Source organism: Mauremys reevesii, linkage group 5 (genome assembly GCF_016161935.1).
Source record: "Mauremys reevesii isolate NIE-2019 linkage group 5, ASM1616193v1, whole genome shotgun sequence".
In the NCBI taxonomy this organism is placed as follows: domain Eukaryota; kingdom Metazoa; phylum Chordata; order Testudines; family Geoemydidae; genus Mauremys; species Mauremys reevesii.
The window spans coordinates 132,546,014-132,569,142 of NC_052627.1; the positions used below are offsets into that span (position 1 = coordinate 132,546,014).

Sequence of the window (23,129 nt, forward strand, 5' to 3'; positions counted from 1 at the left end):
GTCTCCTCTGCCCCTGGGACACAAGAGGCGGAAGAATGCCTTGCATGGGACGGGATAGGAGCCCATCAACCCCAGCTCCTACCTGCTCTCTGGTGCTGCAGTGGTCACTCCAGCCCTGCTCGCCTCCACCTGCATGCATGTCGTTACTGCCTCCCCATTGGTGGAGGCTGGGGAGGGGGAGGCTGGCCAGAACTGGATTGGCTCTCAGTTCCCAAACAATGGGCCAATGGGGAGGCAATAACTAGAACCGGATGGTGTGGGGCAGCGGAAGTGGAGCCAAGCTGAGCATGGCTGGAAAGGAATCAGCCCCCCCAATATTCCCACAATGGGGCCATTAGCCCTCTCTGCTACCCAGTCTCACTGCCCCTGCACTGAAACATGGCCCAAAGTTCCATAAAGCCAAAGGAATTCACCCAAGTCCTAGTTACCTTGGAGAGAAATGTCTAACCCTGCAGCCAAGTAGCACAGGGTCATTCCCATGCGCAGAAACCCCAGCTAACACACCACCGTGCCCAACAGTAGCCAGCTCCCACCTCTGACCCTCCATGACCATCCCTCTGTTGCACACTGCCTGCTCCCACCTGCCCCTGCCCCACTCCCGTGCTCTCTCCTGTGTCACCCCTCAGCCTCGGTGTCAATGGGTGGCCCCTGTGAGGAACGCCCTGGCCTGTAACAAATGTTTTTAGGGGGTTATAGCTGTGTAGTGAAACCAGCCCACGGGGCGCTAAGATCCCCCTGACTTTGCCAGCTTGCCCAGGGCAGTTCCACTGCTGCTTTGTAGGACATCGAGGGAATGCCTACACTGCAGCGAAAGACCCATGGCATGGCCGTAGCTGGCCCGGGCCCAGGAGCATGCACCTTCCTCTGTAAAGTACAGAAGTTTATAGATAAGAGCAACGTCTAAATTCAGCCTAATTTGGCACACTGCTACTGATGTAACATGCATTTCCTCCCCTCCAGCCCTACACCATTCTGCTCTGCCACTTCTTCAACGTATACAGCCTGAGGCAGGCGGTCATTTCCCAGCTAGGCAAGCCTGCCACAGAGTCCGAGGCTGTGGTCTTTTGCACACAGCTTGCGGGCTGTGAGTGTTTTGTCCTGTAGGTGAAAATGACTAGAGAGTGTTCCCTGACATGTATCTTTCAGATGTTCATGCACTGAAAAACTACATGCCAAGATTCAGCCCACTGCAATTTTTTTTCAAGCAGCTGTGATGTTAGCTTCCTAATGGTGAGGACCAGATTCTTGTCTGGTGCCGGGCCAAGGAGTTAAGTGAGATATAGGTGCCAACTTTCTCCGGCGCCAGAGGGTGCCCATGCCCCCCCCCGCCGCTGGCCCCACCCCCATTCCAACCCCATCCCCAGTCCCCACCCTAACTCCACCCCCTCCATGCCTCTATTGGATCCCTTCCCCAAATCCCCACCCCAGCCCTGCCTCTTCCCCCAGCGCGCCGCGTTCCCCCTCCTCCCCGCCCCACGAATCAGCTGTTTTGCAACGCAAGTGCTGGGAGAGAGGGGGGAGAAGCAGGACACGGCGGCATGATCGTGGAGGAGGCAGAGGTGAGCTGGAGCAGGGGGGCGGGGCCATGAGGAGCTGCTGAGCCCCCACCAATTTTTTTCCGTGGGTGCTCCAGGCGCAGAGCACCCATGGAGTCGGTGCCTATGCAGTGAGAGATGAGGGTGCCCACCCCCTCGCAAAACTGGGCCCTCCGACTCAAAGGACTTGCCCTCAGCTGCCCTGCACCTCGGTGGTGTCATTTACACCTGTGCAAAGCAAAGAGTAAAGCGCTACCAGTGCAGAGTAGTGGTATTCTACATAGGCCTAAGTGACGACGCAAGGTACAAGGTGACAGAGGATCAGGCCGTAACCTGGCCAGAAACAGAGCAACACTAGCCTCAGACAGCAGGACATGCCTCTGCTACGTCAGCTCACACCAGCCGCGGAGCTGGCCCGTTCGTCTCTCATCCACACAGACTGTGTCACCCAGCTGGGCCATGTGGTCCAGTAGCAAGAGCACAGGACTGGGAGTCAAAAGGCCTTGGAGCTATTCCCATCTTGATACTGACCTGCTGCATGGCCTTGGGCAAGTTTCCCCTCCTGTCCATTGTCTGTCTTGTCTAGTAAGAGCTTACAATTTAAGGGGCAGGGGGTCCATCTTACAAGACACTAGAAGGGGTTTGCCGATGTAGTTGTACGGATGAGGCCTCCTAGTGCAGAGACAGTTTATTCTGGCAAAAAGGACTCATGTTGGCATAACTGCATCTACACAAGGGCTTTTGCAGGCACAGCTATATCTGTCCAGGGGGTGATTTTTCCCCACACTCCTAACTGATACAGCTTTACCAGCAAAACTGTTAAGTGTAAGCCAGGCTTAAGAGTTTGTACAGAGCCAAGCACAATGGGGCTAATCGCCTTTGAGGTCTTTTGTCGCTACCATAATACAAACACTAACAACAGCGTTTAACCACTGCTCAAGTCAACTGTTTTTACAGCCTTAGAAAGAGTCTCGCCTACGTAAAATATACCATAGTTAGTCTACATACTGGAGGAAAGACATCTCCAAACCCAGAGAGCATGGCAGACATGCACAGCAGGAGAAAGTTTCCTCCGAGCATTGTTGGTGATGGTGATGATTCAACCGCACATTAGGAAGATATATGATGAGTTGGCAGATTCTCTCACAGAACAAATATAGGCTGTGGCACACTCTGGTTCTCTTCCTCATTACAGCTGTGAAATGCAGATGACAAAAAAAGAGGGTGGACACTATACCAAGAAGAGCTACTGAATGCTTAACTACGCAATTTGAGTGAGGATTTCCACACGCAGGACCATAATCTAATACTAAAAAGCGAAACAAGAAAAGGGGAGATCAAAATAGGTGTGGTAGGAGAGCAGACAGCCTGCAGCTGTTCTCTGATTCCCAAGCAATAGAGGTTGTGGTATTGCATAAATCAGTATCTGTCAGGAAATTAATTTCATTCCTAGTTACTATGCACCTGATATTCAGACTTCTGGCCTCTATTTGCATAATTCGCCATTTAGTGTGTTATGGATCCCCTGACCCTCCACCCCATGTTCACACATGGTAATAATTGGAGATATACCAATCTCCTAGATAACTGGAAGGGACCTTGAAAGGTCATTGAGTCCAGCCCCCTGCCTTCACTAGCAGGACCAAGTTTTGCCCCAGATCCCTAAGTGGCCTCCTCAAGGACTGAACTCACAACCCTGGGTTTAGTAGGCCAATGCTCAAACCACTGAGCTATCCCTTCCCCCCCCCCATGGAATCAGAGTCTGCTACAACTACCAGCTGGAAAGTTGCTCCTTTAGTTCAAGCTGTACAGACTCATGAGTTAGATCAAGAGATCCTGGATTCAGTCCCCAGTGGTGACCAAGATGGTTACTACATATGTGCTATGGGCTGCCTTCTTGGTTGACGCATCAGGGATTAAACCAGAGACCTCCTGACCTGTTACAGCTTGAGCTAGGAGCCAGCGTTCCAAGGCTGGGGCTGTAACAGATTCACATCCTTTAAGAATTGGATGTAGAGAAGGGGCCTCTAATCAGTGGATTACACACACTACTTTGCCAATGCACATACATGCATTTGTTTTCTGCACAAACGCCTGACCATACGGAAGACAGATTCTCACACTTGCATATGCAGGTGTTGGGATTCTTCACCTGTCGAACAAGGAGGCAGAAACTGCCACAGGAGTAAATGCTTCAGAAAAGAATTTGGAATGCAACAGCTGATATCGGTTGAGTCCTGGATGGCAGGCACACGGCAAGACACAAGACCACATGGCAATTGCAGTTATTGGGTGGTACATGTCTGCAGTACTCTTAGAGGCAGCAGGTTTTAGTGGAGCTACAAGATCTACCTTTTTCTTTTCATCCACACAGTCAGGTCTCTCATTCAGGCCCTCATTCTATCTTGCCTCAATTACTGTTGCATCCACCCCTTTAGCCTCCCAAATGCATACATTGTCTCCCTTTAAGCCACACAAAATGCAGCTACCAATATAGATTTACGCTTTTTGTCACCACGGCTGGCTCCAGGGGGTTTGCCGCCCCAAGCAGCCAAAAAAAACCACCACAAAAAAACGCGATTGCGATCTGCGGCAATTCAGCAGGAGGTCCTTCGCTCCAAGCGGGAGTGAGGGACCCTCCGCCGAATTGCCGCCGAATACCTGAACGTGCCGCCCCGCTCCGGAGCAGCCGCCCCAAGGCACCTGCTTGCTAAGCTGGTGCCTGGAGCCGGCCCTGCCTGCCACCACCTTCAGTGTTCTACATGACCCTGCCGTCCCCTCCCATCCTGCCTTGTTGAGATTCACACACACCCTGCCATTGTTCCCATCCTTGTCTGCCCACCTGTCAGCCTCCCATGAGATCACTTCTGTGCCTTCTTCCAGGCAGCTCCCTAAGCATGACACGCTCTACCTGAGCTCATAGATAAGGCCCTTGCCTCATGCCCAGCTCAGAAGAACTTGGGAAATGGACCAGCCCAGGCCCAGTAGCGAGGTACAGCGTGTGTACCAGCAGCATTCCATGCTCCAGCACCACCCCTGCTTTCAGAAGTTTTAAAAGAGCAACACTCTGACGCAGAAACTACAGAACCTGAACCACCAAAAAAGAAAATCAACCTTGTGCTGGTTGTATCTGACGGAGATGATGAAAATGAACAGGCATGAACAGGCATCGGTCTGCACTGCTTTGGATCGTTATCAAACAGAACCTATCATCAGCATGGACGCATGTCATCTGGAATGGTGGTTGAAGCATGAAGGGACATATTGCATCTGGCACGTAAGTATCTTGCAACGCCGGCTACAACAGTGTCATGCGAACGCCTGTTCTTACTTTCAGGTGACATTGTAAACAAGAAGCAGGCAGCATTATCTCCTGCAAATGTAAACCAACTTGTCTGTCTGAGCGATTGGCTGAACAAGAAGTAAGTCTGAGTGGACTTGTAGGCTCTAAAGTTTTACATTGTCTTAATTTTGAGTGCAGTTATTTTTCATACGTAATTCTACATTTGTTAGTTCAAGTTCCATGATAAAGAGATTGCACTCCAGTACCTGTATTACGTGAATTGAAAAATACTCTCTCTTTTATTTGTACAGTGCAAATATTTATAATAAAAATAGAAAGTGAGCACTGTACACTTTGTAATCTGTGTTGTAATTGAAATCAATATATTTGAAAATGTGGAAACATCCACAAATATTTAAATAAATGGTATTCTGTTATTGTTTAACAGTGTGATTAATCACAATAAACGTTTTTAATCGCACAATTGATCACGATTAATTTTTTTAATTGCTTGACAGCCTCTAACTTTATTTTTATATCTCTCTATATATCGAGATAGTCAGCAGAGCCAGGCTGCCCAGGTGTCCTGGTTTCATGGCAGCATGCCAATCAGGCTACCACAGAGCCTGCAAAACCCTAGGAGCTTTTTCTAAATGAAATGTAACATTTAAAAAAAAAAGTTAAGTGGGAAATTTAGAAATTTCTGATTTTCATTCCAAACTGGAATAAAACGTTTTCTGAAAACACTGGAATTTCCTGCAGAAGAGACCAGCTCTCACCAGAATACATAGGGCCTGATGGTACAGGCTGCCCACACTTGAACTCCCTCTGACTAGAGTGGAGTAGATGGGTCTATGATGAAGGCTGAGACAAGCTCGCAGGGTTGTTTGCTAGATGAGGAACAAGAATTAGCCTATAGAAAATAGTCCTAGTGCTCACAATTGCACATTCCCATCCTGATCCAGCTCCACCTAAATTCTTTCCATTGATTGTGCTAAGAAACATGCACAGGCTGCTTGCAAGGACTTAAGGAACCAAGCTTAACCATAAAAGCAGAAAAATCAAATTGGTTCTGAACTTAAGGAGAACAGAAGAAGAAAGCTTCAAAGAAAGACCAGACTGGTTTTGATGCAAAGGAAAACAAGATCACACTGAACAGCTACCCCTCCTCAACTTAAATCAGCGTAGCTACAAGTCTCCCAGAAAATAAAAGGAGCTTTCAACAGCATGAAAAGGCCAATGTGACTGAATCAGGCTGGGTTAGGATGTAATTGTGAGAAATGAAAGAGCAAACTGATTTTTGGTCTGATAAGCAGCATCTGCAATGATGCAGCCCATTCAGTAATGCCCCATGAGTCAGAATCACGGGTTGTTAAAATGGAACAGAAGTGCATCAATGTAACACATCAGGATGTAGTAAAGAAAGCAAAATCCCACAAAACTGACAGGAGAATTCTATTCTGTATAGATTCTTGCACCGTACCGCAGTATTTGAACACCTTCCAGTTCTGCATTTTTTTGTTTGGAGTTTTTGTTTTTTTATACCTGCAGCTTAGTGTTTATATGGAAGATGGTGGATCAAAGAAACGTAGCGTACTGTTGGAGCAAAATGGGGTGATGTTTGGGATGGTCTTTAGTTCCTGGGGGTGTTCATGCCACAGTCTCGGACCAGCCCCCAAGAAAGCTCTCTCCCCTGCACTTTTATTACAGAGTGCATTCCATCGTGCCAGAGGAGTGAAGTTGTTGACTATGATCTATAGCTTTAGGATCTTTTAGGTATCCCAGGCCCAGGTCCAGGCCATTTAGTGCCTTGAAAATAAGAACAGAGACCTTGAACTTTATGGGAAGCCAGCAGAGAGAGCATGACAGGTCTCGTACTCATGGTAGCCTGTGTTGCTGAGGAGACATGCTTCAGCCTTTAGACGTACTGGTTGAAGTTCCGTAAGTATTGCAGGTTTCATACCCAGGTACATTGCATTGCTATAGTCCAGCCAAGAGGTGACAAAGGCATGAATAATTGAAGCCAGGTCTTCATACACCATGATGGGATGAAGTTTCCTGCCCAGCTGGAGGTAGTAGAAAATTATATTTGTGGATGCTGCTATACTGGAGCTCAGCATCTCCAATGCAAGAGCACTCCTACACTACCTACTGAATTGACCAACTGCGGGTGTGAACCTTCCATCAAAGACGACTGCATCATGGATGCAAGCTCTTCAGAATGCTTTCCTCTGCCCACCAGCATCACTTCTGCCTTGCTGGGGTTCAGCTTCAGCAGCTGTTCTTCATCCATGAGCTGATCTCAACCAAGCTCTGGGCCATCTTGATGGTACTAGTGTGGTGGTATATGGTGAAGGATAGGTAGAGCCATGTACCATCTGCATATTGCTAGCACTCAAGTCCATGTCATCTAACCTGTTCACCTAGTAACTGCATGTAGATGTTGAAAAGGACCAGAGAAAGAATGGATCCTTGTGGAACCCCACAAGCAAGGGGACTAGTGGTGAAGATCAAGGTTCCCCTCCAGGAAGGACTCAAACCATTTTAGCACATTACCCTGGAAAACTCGTGGCGATCATGGGAGGTCCCAGATCATTGGAAAAAGGCAAATAGAGTGCCCATATTTAAAAAATGGAAGAAAGAGAATCCAGGGAACTACAGACCTCACTTCAGTCCCGGAAAAATCGTGGAGCAGGTCCTCAAGGAATCCATTTTGAAGCACTTGGAGGAGAGGAAGGTGATCAGGAACAGTCAACATGGATTCACCAAGGGCAAGTCATGCCTGACCAACCTGATTGCCTTCTATGATGAGATAATTGGCTCAGTGGATATGGGGAAAGTGGTGGATGTGTGTAAATGCTGCGAGACTCACCCCTGTGGCGCCTCCTGCTGGTCACCTCAGGGAATTAGCTCTCCAGCCCTCAGAGTGCCTTCTGGAGGCCGGTGTCCCGCTGCTGCTGGCCCCTGTGTCCCTCCTGGACCCAGTGCCCCTTTACTCGGGGGCTGCCCCCTGGCAATGCACCCACCAGTCTCTATGGGTCTCCCCTCTCTGGGAAACCCCCAATCCTCTAATCTCCACCTTGCCTCACTCTGGGCTACTGCCAGTCATCACTAAGGCCCCGCTCCCTGGGGCAGACTGCAGTGTAAAAGCCACTCATCATAGGCAAGGGGGTTCAGACCTGCTGCCTTCCTCTGCCTCCCAGTACTGCTATGAGCCTTGGACCAGGCCCTGCAGCCTGGGGAGTTGCCAGCCTGGAGTTCCCCTGCTCCTCTGGCTCTCCCCAGCCCTGCTTCACTCCCAGTACCCTTTCTGCAGGCAGCCAGGCCCTGCTCTCTCCCAGCCTGGAGAGAGAGACTCCTTCTGGGCCTCTGGCTCAGAGCCTTCTCATAAGGGCCAGCTGGGCCCTCATTAAGCCAGCCACAGCTGTGGCTGCTTTCCAGTCAGCCCAGCCTTTCCCCTGCCACAGCCCTGTCTCAGGGCTGTTTTAAGCCCTTCAGGGCAGGAGCGGGGTAACCAGCCCACTACAACATGATATATCTTGACTTTAGCAAAGCTTATGATATGGTCTGCCACCCATTTTTAATATTCTTGCCAGCAAGTTAAAGAAGTATGGACTGGATGAATAGACTATAAGGTGAATAGAAAGCTGGCTAGATCGTCAGGCTCAACAGTAGTGATCAATGGCTCAATGTCTAGTTGGCAGCCAGTATCAAGGGGAGTGCTGCAAGGGTCTGTCCTGGGGCCGGTTTTGTTCAATATCTTCATTAATGACCTGGATGATGGGATGGATTGCACCCTCAGCAAGTTTGTGGATGACACTAAGCTGCGGGGAGAGGTAGATACACTGGAGGGTAGGGATAGGATCCAGAGTGACCTAGACAAAAGAAATCTGATGAGGTTCAACAAGGACAAGTGCAGAGTCCTGCACTTAGGCCGGAAGAATCCCATGCACTGCTACAGGCTGGGGACCAACTGGCTAAGCAGCAGTTCTGCAGAAAAGGACCTGGGGATTACAGTGGATGAGAAGCTGGATATGAGTCAGCAGTGTGCCCTTGTTGCCAAGAAGGCCAATGGCATGTTGGGCTGTATTAGTAGGAGCATTGCCAGCAGATCAAGAGATGATTATTCCCCTCTATTTGGCACTGGTGAGGCCACATCTGGAGTATGGTGTCCGGTTTTGGGCCCCCCACAACAAAAAGAATGTGGACAAATTAGAGAGCCCAGCAGAGGGCAACAAAAATTATTAGAGGGCTGGGGCACATGACTTATAAAGAGAGGCTGAGGGAACTGGGCTTATTTAGTCTGCAGAAGAGAAGAGAGAGGGGGGATTTTATAGCAGCCTTCAACTACCTGAAGGGGGGTTCCAATGAGGATGGAGCTCGGCTATTCTCAGTGGTGGCAGATGACAGAACAAGGAGCAATGGTCTCAAGTTGCAGTGGGGAAGGTCTAGGTTGGATATTAGGAAAAACTATTTCACTAGGAGGGTGGTGAAGCACTGGAATGGGCTCCCTAGGGAGGTGGTGGAATCTCCTTCCTTAGAGGTTTTCCTTGACAAAGCCCTGGCTGGGATGATTTAGTTGGGGTTGGTCCTGCTTTGAGCAGGGGGTTAGACTAGATGACCTCCTGAGGTCCCTTCCAACCCTGATCTTCAATGATTCTATGATCCCAGCCACTTCCTTTGCCCCCACACTTCCTTGTTTTGTCTCCCCACTAATTCCCTAAGCATTGAGGATTGTTGCAGGATTGTGTCTCCTTCACAGGTATAGTTCCATGGACTCCACCCATCACCTTCTTAGAAGTGCTCTGCTAATCCAGGCCACCCCTTTCTCAAACCAAGAAGTAAGGGCAGGGACTGTACATTTTAAAACTAGATCTCAAATTAAAATACTAGTCTTGAAAACAGCAAAACACATATTTTGCTCTTCCCACACATTTTATATTTACAAAACTGGGAAAAGTGAGAACAAATGGCAACACGAGGGTGCTAGAAACATGCGTCACCAGGCAGCCTGAAGAGTGCATGTTCCAGGGGAAAACACCTTATTCAGACTTGAACTTAGGTGGACTAAAAAAGGAACCAGGAGCCAGAGTGGATGCAGAAGAGACACACACAATGGGCATCCCTAAAGCAGACTGTAATGGATACACATGATGCTAAATCTGGGGGCCACCAGGACTTCTAGGATGTCACTGTGCTGCTGTTCATCATGGCCAATGTAGAACATCACACTGACAGAGCCTCTGGCAGCTACACCAGCCAGTTCATTTCACTGCTACCTTACTATAGTTGCATGGTACATCTGGAGGGCCACCGATAACTCAAAACAGAATATTTTCCTGCTCCCATATTCAATATGTGGACCAATGCTTTGCCTAAAGGGGCAAGCCCCCAAAGGCTTAGAGGTTTAGTTCAGATGCTATTCAAAAGCTTTTCCAGAGTTGGAAATCTCTGCAGCACAGGATGCCGTAACAGATTTCCAGGACCTCCTGCTTCTGCGCAAGCCAGGGATACGATGAGATCAGGCTCTCTCACATGTTTTCTTATGCTTCTACTCCTGTCTGAACTCTGGAAATACAGATGAAAATAATTATTACCCCATGGGACTGAGATGTTAGCCAATATTTGGGATTCTGAAGGTTGTTTCCATAAGGAGAAATTGGTAAGAGTCAGGTATTTCTTTGCTACAATCCTGTTTATTTACAAAGAAAGCCCTGTTTCTCTGAACACAGAAAGAATCAAACAGGAGGCAGTTTCCCTGGTTACAGTTCCAACCCTTTTTTCATCCAGCACTCTGCCCAAAAAGCATGCTCACTCTCTCTCTCGGCAATGCTGCCAGTGCTTCCCTTGCTTCTTTCATTGGCTTTTTTGATGCCTTCCCTGTCTGCTTCTTTCTTCTGTGTGCGCACAGACACACACACATGCAATCAAATCAGTCCCCCTCCCCTGTGTTTGTTAGAGCCCCCCCGAAAAACTCCTTTGACTGCATGCACACCCATTGCCCACATTTGCATGAGGTCTAGTGCTTGGGCGGTGGCTTTACATAGTTTCAGCTGTCACTAAACAAAGGGATATTTAATTGTTTCCCAATTTCGCCTGAATGGAAAGCAGCCACAATGCACAACAGCCTCAATAAAGCAATGTAATTGCCCTACCCGCAGCATAATATAATGAAGTCAGCCAAATTTTTTTCAAGTCTCAACAAAGATTCCAATTTTGGATTTGTGTTATGCAAGATTCCAATTTTGGATTTGTGTTATGCAAGGTAGGGATGGGCAGGTAGGGATACACATCGAGCCCTTTGCCACTGTTTGTGCAATTCTCACCCCAGTTTATGAAGCAGAATGTACAGTCCCTGTGGTACTTTCATGCATTTGATCAAAAAAGGCATCAACTTGTTTCAATTTCATGTAGTCACCTATAAAGAAAAAAAAAAGTATAATGAAGGGGAATTGTCAAAAACAACGTGTGCTTCCTCAGTATGAAAGAGAAGCCTGTTAACGAAAAGAATGCCACTGAAATATTCATCAAGGAAGATGCACAAGATGGGGACACTTAGTGACAGGTACCTTTGATGTATTATTTACTCTATTGTTCAAGGAAAATTACCCTAGCATCATAGCAACTGGAAATAAATGCAGTACGCATACTAGGTTGAATCTAGAGTAACATTTTCCTCAAGAAACCTTTCATATTTGTATGATTGTGGCATCTAAGGCCTCAACCAAGAGGATGGCCCCATTGTGCTGGACAAACAAGCAAGTCCCTTCCCCGAAGAGCTTGAAGTCTAAATAATTAAGTCAGACAAAGGGTGGAGGGTGGCCAACTCTTGCAATTTTAGCATGAGTCTCGCAGTATTTGATTTTTTTTTTTTTTGGTTGAGTTTCCAATAGTCCACACAGAAGCAGAGTTTCCAGTCTTTTTTTCATTACCAGGACAATGGGGGCTGCAGCTTACTCCAATAACATCTGCCTTCCTTCATTTCATTGAGCATCTTTCATTGGTTGCTATAAGGCAGGTCGGACCGGCAGGGACCTCTCTCAGGTCAGGGCGTGGTTGGTGGTGATCTGATACTGGCTGTGGGTCGCACACCTAAAGTATGGTGACAGGTTTCAGAGTGGTAGCCGTGTTAGTCTGTATCAGCAAAAACAACGAGGAGTCCTCATGGCACCTTAGAGACTAGCACTTTTACACCTAAAGTAGGCTGGCTGCTTGGAGAAAGTGGCAGAATGTTTCCAAATCAGCTGGGCCAGATGCTCCCTCTGTTCTGTGGTAATCTACGTAGTGCTCATGTCTTTCTCCTGGAGCCAGGACTCTCCTAGGCCTTCTCTAACGCTGCTTTGCCAGGCAATGGAAGCACTCCTGGCATCGCCACATCTTCCCAGTACCCATGCAATGGCCTGATTGTGGTACAGCCTTAGGAACTGATGGGTGTGGTACAGGACTCTGACTGGCAGGACTCTGACTGATTTCCCTGACAGTGATTAGGCTGTGGGTCACCATGGTCAGGTTTGCACAGGTGCCAGAAGATGGCTCCACCTGGGCAGTATAATTCTTGCCCCCTATGCCAGTCTTAGTCTTACACAGGATGATGGTCTCAGTGTTTGGTCATAGCCACAGAGGGTGAATGTGACAGTCTGTACCCTTATCTGAGCCATCCCTTGGGTACAGCAAATCAGGGTGACCATTCTGGGTCCCGCATTTGGGGGACCCCGTGCTTGGATAAAATTGTGAGGAGGCAGGTGGGGAGGTGAGGCGAGCGGGGTGAGGAGGCAAAAGGGGAGGCGAGTGGCAGGCAAGAGGGAGGGGGTGAGGAGGCGGGCGAGGAGATGAGCAGCGGCCACCGGCAGCCCCCCTACCAGAACCTCCCTCTCCCCCAAGTGCCATCCAGTGGGCCCCGCCGATCAGCACCTCCCCTGCCCCTGCCGGATCAGATGTTTTGCGGAGATGCAGGGGGGAGGGGAGAGGAGTGAGGGCACAGCGCGTTCTCGGGAGGGGGCGGGGCAGGGGCGGAAAAAGGCGGGACAGAGCAGCAGTGGGAAGAAGCAGGGTGGGGGCGGGGTCTTGGGGGAAGGGGTAGAGTGGGGGCTAGAGCTGAGTGGAGCTGGGGGGAGCATCCCCGGCAAATTAGAAACTCAGCACCTATGTCCCGGGCCCTGCACCCCCGCTAGGGACGGCACTGACCCCTATGTTCACCCCTTTTACATTGATTATGTTAAATTTTGTACAAAGCATACCATGTAAGGTATCGTTTGAACACTCACGGTTTGCTGATCATTATTGTCCAGGTAAAATATCTGTGGCAACATTGTATGTAAAGTTATAAGATTCCACTGTGTGATATTACAGGGATGTGTTCCGACATGTTCTGCAGGGCAGTCCCAAACAAGAGACAAACAGCTAGCCAATGCCTCAGCCAGGTGACAACGGAATCCAAGGGACCATCACCTGATTGAGTGGCCTCTTTTCGGCAGGAGAGAAAGCGTGAGCAAAAGATCTACATTTTGACAAAGAAGCAGTTTAAGGTTCCTGCCCACATGGACTTTGTCTCCTGAACATTAGGTAGAGATGGTTCCTGCACAAGAAAAAGGCATTAAGAGAAGAGAGCAGACACCCCAATTCATCTCTCCCTTGCTCTTTACCCATGGCATCATCAGCACCTGAAGAACAAAGGAAGCAGCAATGTACTGGGGAGAGACCCTCACTGAAAGTGATTCAGTTGGTAAGACTGCTGGAACACGTGGTGAGAGACACCTTTGCTTTGTGTGTTACCTTTTATTTTCTTGTAACCAATTCTGACGTGTGCGTGTCACTACCTGTAGTCACTTAAAATCTATCTTTCTGTAGCTAACAAACAGAATTAACTGTGACCCCTGGGAGGGTTTGAGCCAATGAGCAGATGAGGGTGGGACAAGGGCTGAGCCCAGGAAAATTCAGAGAGGAAACAAAAGAGACACAGGTGCAGGAAGCAGGAGCGCTGAGCTAGGGCAGAGACAGAAACTATACATATAAAATGATGGGGTCTAAATTAGCTGTCTCTACTCAAGAAAGATTTTGGCGTCGTCATGGATAGTTCTCTGAAAACATCCACTCAATGTGCAGCGGCAGTCAAAAAAGTGAACAGAATGTTGGGAGTCATTAAGCAAGGGATAGATGATAAGACAGAAAATATCATGTTGCGTCTATATAAATCCATGGTACGCCCACATCTTGAGCACTATCTGCAGCTCTGGTCACCCCATCTCAAAAAAAAAAAAAGATACATTGGAATTGGAAAAGGTACAGAAAAGAGCAACAAAAAATGATTAGGGGTATGGAACAGCTTCCGTATGAGGAGAGATTAATAAGACTGGGACTTTTCAGGTTGGAAAAGAGATGATTCAGGGGGATATGTAGAGAAAGTAAATAAGAAAGTGTTATTTACTTCTCGTAACACAAGCATTAGGGCCACCAAATGAAATCAATAGGCAGCAGGTTTAAAACAAATAAAAGGAAGTACCTTCTTCACACAATGCACTGTCAACCTGTGGAACTCTTTGCCAGAGGATGTTGTGAAGGCCAAGACTATAACGAGGTTCAAAAAAGAACTAGCTAAAGTCATGGGGGATAGGTCCATCAATGGCTTATTAGCCAGGATAGGCAGGGATGGTGTCCCTAGCCTCTATTTGCCAGAATCTGGGAATGAGCGACAGGGGATGGATCACCTGTTGATCCCTTGTTCTATTCATTCCCTCTGGGGCACCTGGCATTGGCCACTGTCGGAAGACAGGAGACTGGGCTAGATGGACATTTGGTCTGTTCTTACGTTCAGTGCTGCTTGGAGGAGAGCCAGCTGCTTGGAAAAGGGGATTCATGAGCTGGCAGGAGAGCTGAGACCGCGCAACAGGACCCACCATTCTGATCTCACACTACACGTCCACCTTGGAGCGTACACAGGCTGGGCTGACCCAAAGGCAGGGAGGGGATTGCACTGGCATGGGGCAGAGAGTCAGTGTGTCTCTAAGCCAAGCATGGGGGAGGGGAGGGTGCTGTATGTTGCATCAGGGGCATGAGAGACTGCATAACCCCTGCAACAGATCCTGACCTAGGTTTACTCCTGACTTTATCTGGGTTAGATAGAAACCTTGTTCTATAGTTAAGGATGGTGCTTGTTTCAGGGGTTAACTCTGACCCCCTCCCCTCGGAGGGAGGGTTGGTGTTTGTGCAGAGGTACTTGGCTGGGAACCCTCTCCCAGCCCTACGAATCCCCCACCTGCCATAAGGCAGAGAGGGGAAGCGACTTGCCCAAGATCATCCATCAAGAATGTGTTGAAGCTAGGAATGGAAGCCGGGTCCCCAGAGTGACAGTCCAGTACCTTTTCTACCAGACCAGCCTTCCTCTCGTAGTATGTAACATTCACTTACAGTTTGTTGGGGGCGGGGGAGGGGGAGGATTGCACATAGATATACCCCCATGCCCAAGGTTTTATTCCAGATTTTAATATTGTTTTATTTTAATGCAAAATATAATGGCGTTTTCCTCCTGGAGTTGAAACAGAGGCCACACCTCTTTGCTGTCACGCCCCTGGAATAACAGTCTGAGACAAGGGGGAATTTAGCAGTCTCAGGGCTCGAGCCCCCCCACAAGGCAGAGTAGTGAATGATCCAGGGGCCCAAGCCCTCAGACAAGGCAGGGAACCGAACAGTCTAAAAGCCCAACCTTCAGGGAGCATAAAGCCAGGTATAGTCTGGGAAACCAGGCCCTCAGATTGGGCGGGGTACCAAGCACAGGGCCCCAACCTTTAGGCAGGGCAGATCAGTGAACAATCTGGGGACCCTGGCCTGTAAGAAGGGGGGCTACCAGCAATCTAGGGCTCCAGCCCTCAGGCAGGGGCAAGCATCCAACACAGTCTGGGGGGGCCCAGCAGACACTCCCACAGGCCTCCTGGACAAAGGTGGAGAGGCTTCCACCCCAGGGGTGGCAGAGGGTAGAGGGATACAGGCCCACCCGACTCCCCCACATCCCAGTCCAGGTCCCTAACAGTGGCAGAGTGATCTGCCACTGGGTCAGCGGGGATCTAGCGGTAACACACCGAACCGGTCTCAGGCAGCAACACAGCTGGACCATAGCTGGCTGTCCCTAGGCCACTTCCTACCCATCCCTCTGGGTGTACCTGGATCTCTGGGTTGTCATCCGTCTCCCCTGGGTGCAGTGCAAGCGGTAATCCCAGCCACTCCTCAGCATCAGGTGTATCTGGTAGCTCGGGCAGTCCGGACAAGTCCTGGGGACAGCAGAAGTCCTCAGCTGGCTCTGGCTCCAGCAGCAGGGTGGAAGCGTCTACCTCCCTTGGTGGCTTCAGCCCAACTGAGCTACAGGGTCTGCCTTTTATACTTTCTGTTCCTGTCTCGCCCCCTCTGCTTCTGGCATGCAGGGCATGGCTTTCCTGGTTCTGCCCACCCGGGGGCATCTGGTTCTCCCTCACTGTCAATCTCTGAGGGAGGCCACGCCTCTTTGCTACAATTGTGTTATACCTTTCTCTGCTAGACTGAGGAGTCCATTATTAAATACTTGTTCCCTGTGTAGATAGTTACAGACTGTAACCAAGTCACCCCTAACCTTCTCTTTGTTAAGATAAATAGATTGAGCTCTTCGAGTCTATCCCTGTAAGGCGGGGTTTTCTAATCTTTAATCATTCTTGTGGCTCTTCTCTGAACCTCCTCCAATGGATCAACATCCTTCTAGAATTGTGGGCACCAGAACTGGACACAGCATTCCAGCAGTGATCACACCAGTGCCAAAGAACCTCTGTACTCCTACTCACTGTTCTCCTGTTTATTAATCCCAGGATCACATTAGCCCTGTGATTAGATGTTTGGCTGTGTGTGTGTTCTGTATTCTCCCTGTGTGCTGCCCAGTGCTGTACAGACAGCCGGCACAGCAGACCTTGAGCGAACCACACAATGACCACAAGATCCGTTAAGGGACAAGAACACAGCCAGGTTTATTGTCAACGAAGCATGGTACTAGTATCCCACAGACTCTACCGGACCACTAATACATGTATGCCCATAACAATGGATCAGCTCAGTGAATGGTGGAACTTTCCGTTCCTCCCTAGGCTCGACAAAGAGACTCCCTCTGAGATACATCTTTATACCCTGATACAAACAAGTTACGTAGTGCTCCTCTGACATAGTTAGTTGCTGCCCCCTGACATGGTTAGTTATCATCCATCACCTTGTACATGTTGGTTTGATCAAAACATCTCTATTACGTACTGTCATCCTGACCTTATCTTTTAGGAGAGGTCAGCATGTTCCTGTAATCCTTGGGGAATGTTTTTGTACCATCCTTGATATCGGGATGTGTTTGCATGAGTACTCTGTGCCTAGCACTTCTTAGGAATGTCCTGCCTCTTGCTCACAGCTTGTCTTTGCTTTGTATCAGTAAAGCTTTGACTACTACTTTAGCCCAGGCCTCATACCAGGCCTCTGATACAAGGGCTTCTGTCTCGGGCTGTCTTCCTACTACAAATCCCTTTAGCCACAGAGTTGCACTGGGAGCTCATGTTGAGCTGATCATCCGCTACCACCCCCAAATCTTTTTCAGAGTCACTACTTCCTAGGATAGAGACCCCCCCCCCCATCTTGCCAATATGGCACACATTCTTTGTTCCTAGATGTATACATTCAGCCATATTAAAACTCGTATCATTTGCTTGTGGCCAATTCAACAGGAGATATGGATCACTCTGCATCAGTGTCCTGTCCTCTTCATTATTTACCACTCCCCCAATTTTTGTGCCATTCTTTGTGCCATTCTTCCAGGTTATGAATAAAAATGTTTAATAGCGTAAGGCCAAGAACTGATCCCTGCAGGACCCAACTGGAAACATACCCACTTGATGATGATTCCGTTTACAATTACCTTTTGAGACCTATCAGCTAGCCAGCTTTAAATCCTTGTAATGGGTGCCCTGATAATTTTATATCTTTCTAGTTCTTTAATCAAAATGTCATGCTTCTGTTAGAAATTCATCACCAGGATATGGGGCAAAGTGGGAGGAGGGAGATGGGAAAAGGAAAAATAGAGGAAACATTTGTAGAGATGCACAGCTATCCAGCGCATGCTGTGGGATCTCAGTGGAAAAGGAGAAGGTTCCATATGAATTCTACATAACAAGCTGTTCCATGGGCAAATCAGGATTATGGCCGTAGGATTCCTTTAGAAAACCATGACCCCATTACTTTCCCCACCTGCACAAATGTTTAATTCAGTGATCAACCCACATGCCCAGTGTGCTGCATATTTTCTAAGAATCCTGTGGTACCTTATAGACTAACAGACGTTTTGCAGCATGAGCTTTCGTGGGTGAATACCCACTTCTTCGGATGCAAGAAGTGGGTATTCACCCACAAAAGCTCATGCTGCAAAACGTCTGTTAGTCTATAAGGTGCCACAGGATTCTTTGCTGCTTTTACAGAACCAGACTAACACGGCTACCCCTCTGATATTTTCTAAGAACACTGCAGCTCAGAATAAAACTATCTGCACAGCAAGACGCTATCCAATGCTATGATTTATCATCTGTATTGCAGTCACATCAACGAGCCCCCGTCATGGACCAGGGCCCATTTGTGCTAGGTGCTGTACAAACAGAACAAAAATGGTCCCTGCTCCAAAGCCCTTGCAATCCACACAAAAGGGCTGATTAATCTAGCAGACAAGAAAGGAGCAAGGTCCAATGGCTGGATGTTGAAGACAGAAGACAAATTGGAAAGCAGGTACAAGTTTTTACCAGTAAGGATAGCTTAACTACTTGCACAGTTTACAAAAGGCGGCAGGACATTTACTACCATTGGGAGTCTTTAATTGGAAACCGGATGCCTGCTAAAAGATATGCTCTAGTACAATCACAACACGCTAGGCTTGTCGAAAGAATCATCAGGTGGAATTCTCTGCGCACTCTGCTTGGAGGTCAGACTAGATAGTTAGGATAGACCCTCCTGGCCTTCAGATTTATCATTCTAGGGAAGTTACATGTACACTTAATTTGGAAAGTACAACTCTAGTCCAGGTAAAGGCATTTAAATGGACTATTTAAAAATATTCTCCCTGTCCTTGTTTCTTGGATTCAACTTTGCTTTCCAGGGAATTGGAATGGAAAGGCAGCCGGCAGCCAATATTGAAGCGTGAGCAATTCTCCCTTTATTTCTGGCTTCTTGCCGAGGGCTTTGTGAAAAAGCAGCTACGCACTTCAGGAGCCAAGAGAGGCTGGAAGGATTTCACAATTAAAATAAATGAGCACAGGAAATTACCACGCCACCTATTTCCCCCCTTGGAGGAGTTTAACGTGCCTACTGCATGGTTCTTGTAGGACACATTTGCTGCTGGTCACTGTCAGAGGCAGGACACTAGACTAGATGGATCACAGCTCTGATCCGGTCTGGCAGTTCCTATGTTCCTGGTGAGTTTGCAGAAGTGAAATCAACATTTGACCCAGCCAGTTTCATGGGATGCCCGCATGGGTGAGCACTTGTAAGCCGGTTAGAATCCTCCTTTCACTATGCCCATTTCATTAGTACACATACGGTACATTCAGATCATATCAACAGTAACTCTGACTGCAGTGGTTTGCTTTTCTCTGCAAGCAGAGCCTGGGAGACCTGGCTGGACAAAACAATGGAGAATTACTGCTAGGGAATGATTTTGTGCTGGCAGAGGGATGGAGAAGATGCTCTAAGATTTATTCCCTTTATAGCCCCCTCCCCAGTTCAATTAGCATATACCCCATGCAGAGCCGTCTGGATTTCTGCAGTGTCTAGGGGGTCTGTGCTAAGGTTGTTAATGTTTAGAGGGATTGAAAGTGTATTTTAGCTTCTGAAGGAGTTCCACTCACTGCAGGTGCGCCTCCTTGTGGTTGGGTCTGGGAATTAGCTTTGGCCTCCTCTGGCGCCCCCTTTTGTGCATTGTTTGCACGGTGGCCCCTCTCTTCATAACTCAGGGTCCTCCCTTTTCACCATTTGGCCCTTCAGCCAGGTCACTATATAATCCCCTTTTTCCAGGGTAACAACGTCCCACTGGACGAGCTGTCCAGATGCTATCTCAGATGGTCTCCAGGTCCTGTGCCACTTCCCAGTGGCTGGTAGGGGAACCTGGGAGCATCCCTACTCTGTGTTCCAGCCCAGGAACCCTGTGACTAGCAACCTAGGTCTGCTCAGTCTCAGTCCCTGTTGTTATTTCCTTGGTCTTCTTCCTAACCCAGCTTTCCATCTCCTTGCCTAGCTCTGGATTTACCCCTGGAGATTCCTCTGCTCCCCATGGTTACTTCACCATTATCAGCCTCTTGCCAGACTCCCCGGTCCAGGACAGGACCCCAGGATTCTCCTTCTTATTCCTGGCCAGCTCTCTTTTCCTCTAGGGAGTGACTGCAGACAGGGCCGGCTTTATGCCGATTCCCCAGAATCGGGCCCCGCACCTAAGGGTGCCCTGCTCCGGGGGTCTTCGGTGGCATTTCGGTGGCAGGGGGTCCTTCGGTGCCGCAGAAGACCCAGAGCAGACCCCCCACCACTGAAGTCGCGGACCGCCACCGAGTATTCCAATCAGGCCCCGCAGGTCATAAAGCCAGCCCTGACTGCAGACCTCATCCCTGTGGCCTCTTTCTGCTCTCACTTCCTGGCTCATACTCTTAGCCAAGCTCCTTCCCCAGCTGGGTTTAATCTGCCATTAGACCTTATCAAGCCCTGGGTCCCCTCCAGCTGCAGCATCTAAGGTTAATTAATCCTGTCTGGCCCCACTCAGGGCTTGTGTGGGGTGGACACCCCATCATATAGCCATTGCTTATTTAGCCGTCTCCCATGGGTCCAGCAACCTTCCCTCGCTAAATCCTTGGTGCAACGATCTGCTAACTGTGAAAGTTTCCTTTTCACTGACTTTCTGCAAATACAAAGTCACAGCACTAATAATTTTATGTGCATTCTGCTCCAAGGTGCGTGTGAGTGCAAAGCTTCCCCCCTCTTGCCACATGCATCCGAGGGCAGCATCAGAACCTACATAAGTAGGAAGGGAAACACACAACAACCTGCCGCCTCAGTAAACCGTGATTACACAGGAAATCCAGAGCAGAACTGATTGACTAATAGCCGTGGAAGCTTCTTTGACGCATTTCTCTCATCAATTCCAAAACAATTTTTCTCCTTTTCTGCCAAGTTCTGCAATAAAGGGCTGGAAAATATTCTTCCAATGACATTTTTCCCATGCAGCTGGCCACTAAGATTTTCCCATTGTTTGACCACAGCTCTGATCAAGATGATGCAGGATATTTACAGATGGAGTGAAGATGTGGACAAATTAGAGAGAGTCCAGCGGAGGGCAACAAAAATGTTTAGGGGACTGGGGCACATGACTTACGAGGAGAAGCTGAGGGAACTGGGGTTATTTAGTCTGCAGAAGAGAAGAGTGAAGGGGGATTTGATAGCAGCCTTCAGCTACCTGAAGGGGGGTTCCAAAGAGGATGGAGCTAGACTGTTCTCAGTGATGGCAGATGACAGAACAAGGAGTAATGGTCTCAAGTTGCAGTAGGGAAGGTTTAGGTTGGATATTAGGAAACACTATTTCGCTAAGAGGGTGGTGAAGCACTGGAATGGGTTACCTAGGGAGGTGGTGGAATCTCCATCCTTAGAGGTTTTTAAGGTCAGTCTTGATGAAGCCCTGGCTGGGATGATTTAGTCGGTGTTGGTCCTGCTTTGAGCAGGGGGTTGGACTAGATGACCTCCTCAGGTCCCTTCCAACCCTGATAGTCTATGATTCTATGAAACTAGGTCCCTCCCAGAGTGAATGGAGATTGCTATGAAAATGGGACTCAAAGGGAAGATAGGATTTGCAAAGAGAGGCTGTGGAGGAGGGTAGGGGTGGGAGAAAGCAGCATGATCCTCATTTTCAAACCACCTCGAGACAAACAAAACTCCCATTCATTTTCTTGTTCTCTCCCAGAATGTTCCCCCTCCACAACCCACTTGTTTCTCCCATTAGTGATTCTAAAGAGCTGGCTGGGGAGAGAAGACAAACGCGGCCTTTGCAGGTGCTGGCTGCTGCTATGAAAAAGTAGCTTATCTCCCCCACTAGAATCGCTTTCTATATAAATATGGATATAAATACGCTCCGGCCAATTATTCTGCAGAACTCTCAGGCCCTCTGGAGTGCTTGCACCCTGCAAAGTGCCCGCCGTGTTCTCCAATTCTTTGTAGTATTTTTAGTTCAGTTGGCACTGGCAAGGTGCAGATGAGAACAGCCCAGGCCTGATAATAAGCATATAAAAGGGATCTGTGAACCACCAGCATTTATCTGACCTTGGCAGACCGCAGCAAGACACAGACACGTAGCAGCTAGAGACTTGGGAGGTAAGTCAAACCAACTATTGCTAAACCGCGGCTTCCACCTATGACTGCAGCACGCTCGCCCACCCTCAAGGAGCAGAATGTGACTATTTAGCACATTATATTTGAAGAAAAACGGGCAGAGGCCAGACTTGTTCACGGTCATTGACCGAGCGCCAGGCTGGGCTTTCAGGCACTGTTCTATATTTGTTTTCTAAGCTATGTTAGCTGGTGCTGTCATTTGGACACACACTAATTCCCATGGCACCGGGCGCGGCTGGCTGCTGCTTGATGTTTCGCATTTCAGCTGGTTTCTTCATTGACCTATCACTCCACACACTAACCTCAAGTGCTCTGCATCCCAGTGGGTCTCTCTTCTGCTCACGGACTGGCCAATGGCCTGCCTGTAACGGGGTGAGACTCACCGGCGTGGCGCCTCCTGTCGGTCCTCCTGGGAATTAGCTCTTCGACCCAGGAGCGCCCTCTGCAGGCCAGTGTCTCGGATGCCACTGGCCCCCATGTCCCTCCCGGCCCCCGTGCCCCTTCTGCCAGGGTTCTGTCTCCTGCAGGACCCCGTGGTCTCTCTGAGGCTCCCCTCCCTGGGGGACCCCCAACCTCCTATCCCCACCTTGCCTCAGTCTTTGGCTACTGCCTGTCACCATCTAGCCCCCGCTCCCTGGGGCAGGCTGCAGTATCAGCCACTCATCATTGGCAAGGAGGGTTTGGACCTGCTGCCTTGGCCTACCCTTGGGCTGCCCCCCTGCAACCCCAGTACCTTTTCGGCCCTTAACAAGGCCTGCAGCTCGTCTGGCCTTTCCCCAGCCCTGCTCCCCTTTAGGGACTTGGGTCAGTGTCCCAGCAGCCAGGCCCTTCTCCAATCAGCCTTTCCCCAGCTACAGCCCTCTGCAGGGCTGTTTTTAACCTCTCCGGGCAGGAGCGGGGTGACCACCCCGCTA

At 49.0% G+C, this 23,129-nt stretch overlaps 1 protein-coding gene and 1 long non-coding RNA gene across 2 annotated transcripts in view; one reads left to right on the top strand and one right to left on the bottom strand.

The window, feature by feature from the left end:
• Window positions 1-10,268: 10,268 nt before the first annotated feature.
• LOC120405637 lies at window positions 10,269-16,079 on the bottom strand. Its single transcript, XR_005598737.1, has 3 exons — window positions 15,972-16,079; window positions 11,145-11,236; window positions 10,269-10,386 (listed from the first exon to the last, which is right to left on the bottom strand). It is a non-coding gene; the product is annotated as an uncharacterized LOC120405637 (long non-coding RNA).
• Window positions 16,080-22,151: 6,072 nt separating this feature from the next.
• The window catches only part of LOC120405636 (kyphoscoliosis peptidase-like), a 28,959-nt gene continuing 27,981 nt past the window's right edge, over window positions 22,152-23,129 (top strand). Inside the window, exon 1 of the mRNA XM_039539287.1 lies at window positions 22,152-22,197. The gene's annotated coding sequence lies outside the window, so the exon portion shown is untranslated. The remainder of the gene's footprint in view (window positions 22,198-23,129) is intronic.